Below are 11,945 nucleotides of genomic sequence, written 5' to 3'. Positions count from 1 at the left end.
GGGCCATTCTTTTACTTTATGTTGAGTCAGTTTACCTACTTCTATCTATCTTAGAAGCAAACACTTGTGTCAATCGTGTGCATTGATTCTTACATGTTTACTTATTGCACTTGTTATATTGCTTTATGTTGACAACTATCCATGAGATATACATGTTACAAGTTGAAAGCAATTGCTGAAACTTAATCATCCTTTGTGTTTCTTCAATGCCTTCAACTTAGAATCTATTGCTTTATGAGTTAACTCTTATGCAAGACTTATTGATGCTTGTCTTGAAAGTACTATTCATGAAAAGTCTTTGTTATATGATTCATTTGTTTACTCATTGTCTTTACCATTGCTTTGAATCACTTCATTCATCTCATATGCTTACAATAGTATGATCAAGATTATGATAGCATGTCACTTAAGAAATTATCTTTGTTATCGTTTACCTACTCGAGGGCGAGTAGGAACTAAGCTTGGGGATGCTTGATACGTCTCAAACGTATCTATAATTTCTTATGTTCCATGCTACTTTTATGATGATACTCACATGTTTTATACACATTATATGTCATTATTATGCGTTTTCCGGAACTAACCTATTGACGAGATGCCGAAGTGTCAGTTCTCGTTTTCTGCTGTTTTTGGTTTCAGAAATCCTAGTAAGGAAATATTCTCGGAATTGGACGAAATCAACGCCCAGCATCTTAGAATTCCACGAAGCTTCCAGAACACCCGAGAGGCACCAGAGGGGAGCCCTGGTGGCCCCACACGTGTGGGCGGCGCGGCCAAGGAGCCAGGCGCGCCGCCCTGTTGTGTGGTGGCCCCAGACCCCCTCCGACTCCGCCTCTTCGCCTATAAGAAGCCCCCTGACCTAAATCTTCGATACGGAAAAGCCACGGTACGAGAAACCTTCCAGAGCCGCCGCCATCGTGAAGCCAAGATTCGGCGGACAGGAGTCTCTGTTCCGGCACGCCGTCGGGACGGGGAAGTGCCCCCGGATGGCTTCTCCATCGACACCACCGCCATCTTCATCAAACGCTGCTGTCTCCCAAGAGGAGGGAGTAGTTCTCCCTCGAGGCTAAGGGCTGTACCGGTAGCTATGTGGTTAATCTCTCTCCTATGTACTTCAATACAATGATCTCATGAGCTGCCTTACACGATTGAGATTCATATGAGTTTTGTATCACTATTAGTCTATGTGCTACTCTTGTGATGTTATTAAAGTAGTCTATTCCTCCTTCACGGTGTAATGGTGACAGTGTGTGCATCGTGTAGTACTTGGCGTAGGTTATGATCATAATCTCTTGTAGGTTATGGAGTTAATTATTACTATGATAGTATTGATGTGATTTATTCCCCCTTCATAGTGTAAAGGTGACAAGTGTGTATGCTATGTTAGTACTCGGTTTAAATTGCAAAGATCTATTATGCTCTAAAGGTTACTTAAATATGAATGCCGAATGTTGTGGAGCTTGTTAACTCCGGCATTGAGGTGCTCTTGTAGCCCTACACAACGAATGGTGTTCATTATCAAACAAGAGTATATGTAGCACAAAGGAAGAGAACTTATTTATTATGTGATCGATGTTGAGAGTGTCCACTAGTGAAAGTATGATCCCTAGGCCTTGTTTCCAAATACTGCAATCATCGCTTATTTACTGTTTTACTGCATCTTTACTTCCTGCAATATTACTACCATCAACTGCACGCCAGCAAGCACTTTTACGGCGCCGTTACTACTGCTCATATACATCCATACTACTTGTATTTCACTATCTCTTCGCCGAACTAGTGCACCTACACATCTGACAAGTGTATTAGGTGTGTTGGGGACACAAGAGACTTCTTGTATCGTGATTGCAGGGTTGCTTGAGAGGGATATCTTTGACCTCTTCCTCCCTGAGTTCGATAAACCTTGGGTGATCCACTTAAGGGAAACTTGCTGCTGTTCTACAAACCTCTGCTCTTGGAGGCCCAACACTGTCTACAAGAATAGAAGCACCCGTAGACATCAGAGCTGCAAACGAAGGTCGGAGGTGCTGCAAAGGCTACTCGCAGGAGTTGCAAACGAAGGATGACGGTGCCGCAAAGGCTGCCCACTAGAGGTGCAAAGGTTGGTCGTGGTAGATGCAAGGCGCGATCATGCATGCTGCAAGGGGGGATGAGCTTCTCCAACAACGACAAGGAGCTCGGGATGTTGCATATGCTATGAGTGTTGTCTTCTCCGTGATGACGACTGTTGCGGTGACGCCGGCGAATGCTGCAAGGGGCGCCTCTGTGGGCGACATCCCCAACGCCGGCAAAAGATGATGCAAGGGGCACCGCATCGGGCGACTTCTCTGGCATTGGGGACTATAGCAAGAGGCGTTCTGCCACGGGTAACTTCTCTGACGTCGGTGACTGTTGAGGGAGTCACCCTGTGGATGAAGGTCGTCCTCTCCATGTATTTTAGTGTGTCAGGTTTGGTGCGATCTGCAGGAGAAGAGAAGAAGAGATGTACGTGAGGTGGTGTGGAAGGACACATGTCGATCCTGTGAGCCAGAGGTTCGGTTGTTTCCAGGCCTCCAAAGGATTATCAGCGGCAAATGGTAGAGTTTTGCTAACAACACTTACTCATTCACATTTTTGAAAACAAATCATGAAAAAAGAGGAGGGAAAATATAGGTTGAACAAGCACTTAGTTGCGCAAAATCGTTCTCCTCTGGTAGATAGGTGGAAGCAAACTATTTGTGTTTTGAAAAAAAATCATTTGTTTTTTGTGTGTAAACAAAGTACCATTCAGTTGGAATCAAACTTTTGACATTAAAACGTTAGAGTTGGATTACTGAAATGGTTTGGTCAGCCGCAACTGAAACATTTGACACAAATTATGATGAGTTCTAAGACCCCGTGTGTGGCCCGATCTCGCGGTTGACCCGAAATCCAAAGGGTAAAGAGAGGGAGAGCGCGAAGAACACGATGAACACGAAGAACACGAGGAACTCACGCACGCACACCTACCCGATACAATCGATACTTACCCTCGTGGCTCGATGGACCACGCCAATAGAATCAACCCGAAAGAGACACGTGGTAGAATTCCGAGGTGAGAGATCGGTGAGGGAGATGAATCTAGGAGTGGGAGAGAGAGTGGGTAGCACTAGAATCTCACACACCAAATCCAATCATCCAACAAGGGTAGCCTTGATACAAAGGGGATGAAACCCTAGGGAGACAAAGCTCAAATCCATGTCTAAGCCTAAATCTTGTCTAAGGAGTAAAGGGGATGACCTAGGTGCTTATATAGAGGTACAAGGCGACTTGGGTCGAAAAGGTACGCGGTTGATCGACTCGGGCCGTTTCCGGTCGAGTCTGTCCCGTGAAATCCGGTCAACCGGGTTCCAACCGGGCCTGGGACCGGGCTGCCGGGCGCCAGGGCCGGTCAACCGGACACCAACCGGGAAGTTCGCAAAAGTTTCCCTGGTTGGTTCCGGTACGACGCCGGTTGTCGCCGGGGTGGATCCGGTCTGGGGCCCGGTCTGACCGGCCCTGGGACCGGCCTGGCCGGCCTGGGGCCCGGTTTGGCCGGCTTCTGGGCCGGCTGGGCCTCTTCCTCCCGCCTCTTCTTCCTCTTCCTTCTTCTCTTCTTTCCTTCTTCTTCTTCTCTCTTCCTTGCACCATGGGAGTTCCTTCTCTCTTGGTTCTTGTCGATGTCGGCACCTATAGACACAATGATGATAGGCATGAGGTAGCATACCATTCAAGTTGGTGTTGAGGTCGACCATAGAGAGGAAAGAGTTCACCTTGACATATATGGCGGGGGTTTGTGTTGTTGGTCCACTTGGGGGACTCCTTGGCCATGGTGTAGTGTCGACGATAGGCGGGGCTACATCATCTCCCCCCCCTTGGGGAAGAGTCGTCCTCGACTCTTGTTCCTCCTCACCGACGGTGTAGTCCATGACGCTTGTCCCATGTTGTGGTAGAGGGATAAAGTCGCGGTCGAAGAAGAGCTTGGGGAAAAACAACTTGCGAATGGAAAGCTTGTGGAGGCCAATTTGGTGATTGGCGAACAAGAGGCTCTCAATCAAATACGAAGCATCAAGTCGTTTCTCGAAGAGGCATTTGGCAAAAATGGGAACCAAAAGAGTGTCGATGTATCCAAAATGTGGTAGGGCATGTAAGAGTTGTAAGGTGTCAAAAATGTGTGGTGTAGCATTGTCCCAAACAAGTGGAACAAAAAAAAGGCAAGTGTCGGCGGCAAAATTTGGGGCAAAATTGTTATGTGCAATGGCAAAGCGATGGAGACTTCGAACTTGGGAGAGTATGGTTGGCTTGAGCCGAGTATGAGTGTCCTCAAGTGTGAAAGAATCCATTGCAATTGCCAAAGATGAAATGAGAAATCCAAAGAAGAGCAACTTGTTGTGTGACATGTGGCACAAGATGCATACGGTGTCTCTCACATGTATGACATGGTCCTTGAGATTATCGGAGTGTATGATGATAGCATCAAGACATACAACAACCATTGTGCCAACAAGATGTGTCAAGATATGTTGCATAAGAGGCAAAAGAGGTGACGAGGAATTGGACCAAACCGAAAGCTCGACAAGACAAGTCGAAAACACACGAGGGCGAAGGCTTTTGGGAACATACCTTTTGGTGTGAATCCCATGGGTAAGGCCCTTGTTGGGGTAGCTCTCAATTGCGCGTTTCGTCAACTCATGTTCCGTGGCGGTGGAAGCGGTCGTCCGTGTACCTACACATGGAAGAAGCAAAACAAAAAGCGTGTGTGCATGGTAGAGGAACACATCATCCATCATGATGGTCCAAGTCTTGTGCACATCACCATTAGTGTCAATCAAGATAGTATGGAATGCATGGCGATGGTGCAAATGGCAAGAAGGTGCATTCATGGCATGTGGTAACTCATGATCATCAAAAAGTGAGAAGGCTATGGGGGCCATCTCGTGGACAATGAAATAAGCATTCTTGCATACCAAGCATAAGAAAGAGCAATTGTTCACAATCTTGGATGCAAGGATCATGGAATGGTGCAAACATTTTGGGCAAAGCATGTTCAACATGTTATCATTGTTGTCGACAACCCTATGTAAAGAGCAAGTGTTCATCAAGGGTGTCACAACACAACCATGATCATAATCATTATCATTGCAAGCAATCGGAGCAAATATGAAACTCTCATAGCATGGCATGTTCATGGTATCACAATCAATCAATTCCACATGATCAACAATGTTATCAAGCAAAGCATCACATGGGAATATGAAGGAAGCATGTGACGTGGCAAATGTATCATCAAAATCATGCATGCACTCATAAGTCATCATGTCCACTAGTGGGATCATGGCATCATCAACACCTATGTTGTTACCTTTGTAGGCCGACTCATGTGAAGTAGGTGTTGTGGAAGTAGGAGGATCCATGTGGTCGACATGTCCATCTTGGAGCAAGCATGGTGAGATATCATCATCTTCATGCACCATGTACATCTTCTCCATGAGCGGGAACTCGTCCTCCGTGGAACCTAGTGCAACATAAGAAGACACAAACGAGGGAGAGGTTAATGTGTTAGCAAATGCGATGTCCTCTATGGACCTATCATCTACCTCTCTCAACTCACTTTGTGTATCACTCATGTCCTCCAAATGGAAGCACTCAAACTCACATATGGGGTGGAAGTCACTCAACTCACTATCACTCTCGCTCAAGTGGGCTAAGTGGCTCTCATGCTCACATGGGATTGGTACCAACTCATCAATCAAGCATGTAGGAGTAGGTTCGACTTGCTCATCTCCATGCGCCTCCTTGGTTGAAGGGAACTTCTCATGCTCACCATGCTCAACTCCCTCGCCTCCTAAGTCGTCCTCAAGTGGTGGCATCTTGGAGACTTGTGTATTGAGCTCGTCGAAGTAGAGCTTCTTGGCGCTTGGCGTTGTGCATTGCCATGCCATGTGACCCTTTGCCTTGCACACCTCACATAGGAGATTGGGACATTCCCGTGGAGGATGGCCTTGTTGCTTGCACTTGTAGCATCGGAGTCCATAGGCGTATGGCGAAGTAGGGGCCATTGTGGTGGTGGCACAAGAGGTAGAAGTCGCCGTATGAGGAAGGTCTTCATGTCGAGGTTCTCGTCTTCTTGCCTCATCACCATGTCTTGAGTGGTGTCGTCGAAGATCATGTGTGGACGGATGTCGATGTAGACCATGAGGTGGTGGTGGTCGACGACGATCATGAGATGGTGTGAGTCGATGACGGTCCTTGCCATGCCTAGATGATGGCTCATGTTGGGGGCGCTCTTGATGCTCCATATGATGTCCGTGATGTCGATGATCTTGTGCATAGGCACTCTCATGATGGCGCCGTGTGGAGCTCGGAGAAGTGTGTCGATGCCGAACATGTTGGGGACGCTCTTGATGATCCATATGATGGTGCCATCGGGGAGGTCCTCGATCTTCATATGTAGCTCCATGGGCCAAGTAGGGGTATGTGGGAGCATCGGCGGAGAACATGGTGGGGTCGATGTCGTCCTCGTGGTGGTGCGCCAACATGTCGTCCATGCTTGTTGAGCAAGTGTCGATGTAGAGCTCGTCGATGTCGTCCTCAAGGTGGTGCTCCACCATGTCGTCCGTGCTTGTTGAGCCATTGTCGAAGTAGAGCTCCTTGATGTCGAACATGTCGAAGATGCTTGCGGAGCTAGAGTCGGTGTCGAGCTCCACATGTTCCTCCACATCCCCGGTGCTTGAGGAGGCATCCTCCTCGAAGTGCTCCATGTAGTCCTCCGTATCCTCATCTTCGCTATCCATGTTAGCACGATGGTATCTATATGGTGTATGTTAGTGGAAGAACACTACCTCGCAATCTTACCGTGGTATGACAAGATTGGGGTGATCCAACAAACCGAGAGTTAGAACAATTGTATTGGGCACTGATACGTCTCCGACGTATCGATAATTTCTTATGTTCCATGCCACATTATTGATGATATCTACATGTTTTATGCACACTTTATGTCATATTCGTGCATTTTCTGGAACTAACCTATTAACAAGATGCCGAAGAGCCGATTGCTGTTTTCTCGCTGTTTTTGGTTTCAGAAATCCTAGTAACGAAATATTCTCGGAATTGGACGAAATCAACGCCCATGGTCCTATTTTGCCACGAAGCTTCCGGAAGACCGAAGAGGAGTCGAAGTGGGGCCACGAGGCGCCGCCACCATAGGGCGGCGCGGCCCAGGCCCTGGCCGCGCCGACCTAGGGTGTGGGGCCCTCGTGTGGCCCCCCACGTTGCCCTTCCGCCTACTTAAAGCCTCCGTCGCGAAAACCCCAGTACCGAGAGCCACGATACGGAAAACCTTCCAGAGACGCCGCCGCCGCCAATCCCATCTCGGGGGATTCTGGAGATCTCCTCCGGCACCTCGCCGGAGAGGGGATTCATCTCCCGGAGGACTCTTCACCGCCATGGTCGCCTCCGGAGTGATGAGTGAGTAGTTCACCCCTGGACTATGGGTCCATAGCAGTAGCTAGATGGTTGTCTTCTCCTCATTGTGCTTCATTGTTGGATCTTGTGAGCTGCCTAACATGATCAAGATCATCTATCCGTAATGCTATATGTTGTGTTTGTCGGGATCCGATGGATAGAGAATACCATGTTATGTTAATTATCAAGTTATTACCTATGTGTTGTTTATGATCTTGCATGCTCTCCGTTATTAGTAGAGGCTCGGCCAAGTTTTTGCTCTTAACTCCAAGAGGGAGTATTTATGCTCGATAGTGGGTTCATGCCTCCATTGATACCGGGACAGATGATGGAAAGTTCTAAGGTTGTGTTGTGTCTGTTGCCACTAGGGATAAAACATTGATGCTATGTCTAAGGATGTAGTTGTTGATTACATTACGCACCATACTTAATGCAATTGTCTGTTGCTTTGCAACTTAATACTGGAAGGGGTTCGGATGATAACTTGAAGGTGGACTTTTTAGGCATAGATGCAGTTGGATGGCGGTCTATGTACTTTGTCGTAATGCCCAATTAAATCTCACTATACTTATCATGACATGTATGTGCATTGTTATGCCCTCTCTATTTGTCAATTGCCCGACCGTAATTTGTTCACCCAACATGCTTTTATCTTATGGGAGAGACACCTCTAGTGAACTGTGGACCCCGGTCCATTCTTTTATACTCGAAATACAAATCTGCTCGCAATACTTGTTTTTACTCGTTTTCTTGCAAACAATCATCTTCCACACAATACGGTTAATCCTTTGTTACAGCAAGCCGGTGAGATTGACAACCTCACTGTTTCGTTGGGGCAAAGTACTTTGGTTGTGTTGTGCGGGTTCCACGTTGGCGCCGGAATCTCCGGTGTTGCGCCGCACTACATCCCGCCGCCATCAACCTTCAACGTGCTTCTTGACTCCTACTGGTTCGATTAAACCTTGGTTTCTTACTGAGGGAAACTTGCCGCTGTGCGCATCACACCTTCCTCTTGGGGTTCCCAACGGACGTGTCAATTACACGCATCAAGCAAATTTCTGGCGCCGTTGTCGGGGACCTGAAGAAAAGTTACACCACAAAGATTTCCATCTCCCACGTCAACCGTACGCCAGAAGCAAATTTTTGGGGCCGTTGCCGGGGAGATCAAGACACGCTGCAAGGGGAGTCTCCACTTCTCAATCTCTTTACTTTGTTTTTGTCTTGCTTTATTTTATTTACTACTTTGTTTGCTGCATTATATCAAAACACAAAAAAATTAGTTGCTAGTTTTACTTTATTTACTATCTTGTTCGCTATATCAAAAACACAAAAAAATTAGTAACTTGCATTTACTTTATCTAGTTTGCTTTATTTACTACTGCTAAAATGGCCACCCCTGAAAACACTAAGTTGTGTGACTTCACAACCACAAATAATAATGATTTCCTATGCACACCTATTGCTCCACCTGCCACTACAGCAGAATTCTTTGAAATTAAACCTGCTTTACTGAATCTTGTTATGCGAGAGCAATTTTCTGGTGTTAGTTCCGATGATGTTGCTGCCCATCTCAATAATTTTGTTCAACTATGTGAAATGCAAAAGTATAAAGATGTAGATGGTGACATTATTAAATTAAAATTGTTTCCTTTCTCATTAAGAGGAAGAGCTAAAGATTGGTTGCTATCTCTCGCCTAAGAATAGTATTGATTCCTGGACTAAATGCAAGGATGCTTTTATTGGTAGATATTATCCCCCTGCTAAAATTATATCTTTGAGGAGTAGCATAATGAATTTTAAACAATTGGATAATGAACATGTTGCTCAAGCTTGGGAAAGAATGAAATCTTTGGTTAAAAATTGCCCAACCCATGGACTCGACTACTTGGATGATCATCCAAACCTTCTATGCAGGACTAAATTTTTCTTCGCGGAATTTATTGGATTCAGCTGCTGGAGGTACCTTTATGTCCATCACTCTTGGTGAAGCAACAAAGCTCCTTGATAATATGATGATTAATTACTCTGAATGGCACACGGAAAGAGCTCCACAAGGTAAGAAGGTAAATTCCGTCGAAGAATCCTCTTCCTTGAATGATAAGATTGATGCTATTATGTCTATGCTTGTGAATGATAGGACTAATGTTGATCCTAATAATGTTCCGTTAGCTTCATTGGTTGCCCAAGAAGAACATGTTGATGTAAACTTCATTAAAAATAATAATTTCAACAACAATGCTTATCGGAACAATTCTAGTAATAACTATAGGCCATATCCTTATAATAATGGTAACGGTTATGCTAATTCTTATGGGAATTCTTACAACAATAATAGGAATATACCCCCTGGACTTGAAGCTATGCTTAAAGAATTTATTAGTACACAAACTGCCTTTAACAAATCTGTTGAGGAAAAGCTCAATAAAATTGATATTCTTGCTTCTAGAGTTGATAGTCTTGCCTCTGATGTTGATCTTTTGAAATCGAAAGTTATGCCTAATGAGGATATTGAAAATAAAATTATTACTACAGCAAATGCCATCCAAGTTAGAATTAATGAGAATATAAGATTAATGGCTGAACTGCGCGCTAGGTGGGATAGAGAAGAAAATGAAAAACTAGCTAAAGAGAAAAATATAGCTAAAGTTTGGACTATTACCACCACTAGCAATGCTAATGATTCACATGTTGCTGCACCTCCTACCATCAATGGTAAAATAATTGGTGTTGGCAATGTTTCTACTCCTAGTGCAAAGCGCGCAAAATTACTCGAAACTGCTAAAACTGCTGAAACCGCTCGTGATAAAACTCGCTGAAATTTTTTCCAACCTTGGGGATGATAATCCCATTGCTTTAAATTGTAATGATTTAGATTTTGATGATTGCCACATCTCTGAAGTTATAAAGTTCTTACAAAAACTTGCTAAAAGTCCCAATGCTAGCGCTGTAAACTTGGCTTTCACAAAACATATTACAAATGCTCTCATAAAAGCTAGAGAAGAGAAACTAAAACTTGAAACTTCTATTCCTAGAAAGCTAGAAGATGGTTGGGAGCCCATCATTAAAATGAGGGTCAAAGATTTTGATTGTAATGCTTTATGTAATCTTGGTGCAAGTATTTCTGTTATGCCTAAGAAAGTCTATGATATGCTTGACTTGCCACCATTGAAAAACTGCTATTTGGATGTTAATCTCGCTGATAATGCTAAAAAGAAACCTTTGGGGAGAGTTGATAATGTTCATATTATGGTTAACAATAACCTTGTCCCCGTTGATTTTGTTGTCTTGGATATTGAATGCAATGCATCTTGCCCCATTATATTGGGAAGACCTTTTCTTCGAACCGTTGGTGCTACTATTGATATGAAGGAAGGTAATATTAAATATCAATTTCCTCTCAAGAAAGGTATGGAACACTTCCCTATAAAGAGAATGAAGTTACCTTATGATTCTATTATTAGAACAAATTATGATGTTGATACTTCGTCTCTTGATGTTACTTGATATACACTTTCTGCGCCTAGCTGAAAGGCGTTAAAGAAAAGCGCTTATGGGAGACAACCCATGTTTTTACTACAGTATTTTTGTTTTATATTTGAGTTTTGGAAGTTGTTTACTACTGTAGCAACCTCTCCTTATCTTAGTTTTATGTTTTGTTGTGCCAAGTAAAGTCTTTGATAGTAAAGTAAATACTAGATTTGGATTACTGCGCAGAAACAGATTTCTTTGCTGTCACGAATTTGGGTCTAATTCTCTGTAGGTAACTCAGAAAATTATGCCAATTTACGTGAGTGATCCTCAGATATGTACGCAACTTTCATTAAATTTGGGCATTTTCATTTGAGCAAGTCTGGTGCCCTAATAAAATCCATCTTTACGGACTGTTCTGTTTTGACAGATTCTGCTTTTTATTTCGCATTGCCTCTTTTGCTATGTTGGATGAATTTCTTTGATCCATTAATGTCCAAGTAGCTTTATGCAATGTCCAGAAGTGTTAAGAATGATTGTGTCACCTCTGAACATGTTAATTTTTATTGTGCACTAACCCTCTAATGAGTTGTTTCGAGTTTGGTGTGGAGGAAGTTTTCAAGGATCAAGAGAGGAGTATGATACAATATGATCAAGGAGAGTGAAAGCTCTAAGCTTGGGGATGCCCCGGTGGTTCACCCCTACATATTCTAAGAAGACTCAAGCGTCTAAGCTTGGGGATGCCCAAGGCATCCCCTTCTTCATCGACAACATTATCGAGTTCCTCCCCCGAAACTATATTTTTATTCCGTCACATCTTATGCACTTTGCTTGGAGCGTCGGTTTGTTTTTGTTTTTGTTTTGTTTGAATAAAATGGATCCTAGCATTCACTTTGTGGGAGAGAGACACGCTCCAATGTAGCATATGGACAAGTATGTCCTTAGGCTCTACTCATAGTATTCATGGCGAAGTTTCTTCTTCGTTAAATTGTTATATGGTTGGAATTGGAAAA

The sequence above is a fragment of the Lolium rigidum genome, chromosome 2 (genome assembly GCF_022539505.1).
Source record: "Lolium rigidum isolate FL_2022 chromosome 2, APGP_CSIRO_Lrig_0.1, whole genome shotgun sequence".
In the NCBI taxonomy this organism is placed as follows: domain Eukaryota; kingdom Viridiplantae; phylum Streptophyta; class Magnoliopsida; order Poales; family Poaceae; genus Lolium; species Lolium rigidum.
The sequence above is the reverse complement of the archived record's forward strand: the minus strand, read 5'-3'. Positions refer to the sequence as shown.